The sequence below is a fragment of the Euprymna scolopes genome, chromosome 46 (genome assembly GCF_053919585.1).
Source record: "Euprymna scolopes isolate OS-2025 chromosome 46, ASM5391958v1, whole genome shotgun sequence".
In the NCBI taxonomy this organism is placed as follows: Eukaryota; Metazoa; Mollusca; class Cephalopoda; order Sepiida; family Sepiolidae; genus Euprymna; species Euprymna scolopes.
This window is the reverse complement of record NC_136527.1, coordinates 178,438,418-178,439,542: the sequence shown is the minus strand read 5'-3', so window position 1 is coordinate 178,439,542 and position 1,125 is coordinate 178,438,418. Positions and strand designations below refer to the sequence as shown.

The window sequence follows — 1,125 nt, the reverse complement described above, 5'->3', positions numbered from 1 at the left end:
CGTCATTCTCATGTTGCTCTATGGTTAATCTTCTCTCCAATTCAACAGACATTGTTTAAAAATTAACATCTTTTGTTTCTAAAAAAAATTAGAAATCATACATTACATTATCATATAATGACAATTAAATAGTAAATTTATTTTAATATTATCATAATAAATAGTTCAGAAATTTTGTAACAGGGCTTATGTCCACACTGTATATCGAAAGAAGACACTTTCAGTAGCTGTAGACGACAGCTAGACGAATTCCTCACGATTAAACGTTGATTACATTTACATGCAAATTAGATACAATCAGAACGTTGGAATTGAAGTGGATAATAAACTGGTCGAGAGAAATGGCGTATTTCTTGGTATTACAGAGATTAAGGGTGATTAAGCGGAGGGAGTACAAACCTACGAGTGAGAGGTACTTGGAAGAAGTAGGGAAGGATTTCTGATTTTGATTGTATTATCGGGGTGAGCGCGAACGCAGACCCCACACTTAGAAATAGCATGTCCGAGTCATCCACATTTGGGACGATCGCAAAGGTCAACCCAACCGCAGTGCAATGGATGGGCCTCGCTCTGGGGGAACGACCTTAATGATCACCGTTACCCCTACATCAGGTAAGTATATTTTTTTATGCGGCCACCACTGTTTTTATATCACACTCCTATACTAACCAACAACAAACACCAATAAAAAAACTAAAATACCTCCACATAATTCTCACCAATATCAGTATATCACAACATTTCATTCACTAATAACAACAATCATAACAAATAATTTACTATCATTTAAACTTACCAACATTTTCACAAAATAACTCAATTCTTAACGGAACTAAAATTATATTGTACGTACCCGTTATGGAATGAAGTTTTCTGAAAAAAAGTAACTTAATTTGATCAAGTACTTTTTTATAGAGGAAATCAACTTTTATTGTAATCGATCTATCACCGCCATTTGGATATTTAGGGACACGAGGAGGGGTGGCTTTATACAAATGACAAAATGAAAAAATGATTTAAAAAAACACAGAAATTCTGTAAAATAAGTGAAAAATATATATCTAAGCATTTTTTCTGCTCATGTTTCAAAACAAAATAATCTCGTCAAAATTTTGACAAACTAAG

At 33.3% G+C, this 1,125-nt stretch overlaps 1 non-coding gene across 1 annotated transcript; it reads right to left on the bottom strand.

Moving 5' to 3' along the window:
• Nucleotides 1–457: 457 nt before the first annotated feature.
• Nucleotides 458–620, bottom strand: LOC145271506 (U1 spliceosomal RNA). Its single transcript, XR_013865917.1, has one exon. It is a non-coding gene; the product is annotated as a U1 spliceosomal RNA (small nuclear RNA).
• Nucleotides 621–1,125: the final 505 nt, after the last annotated feature.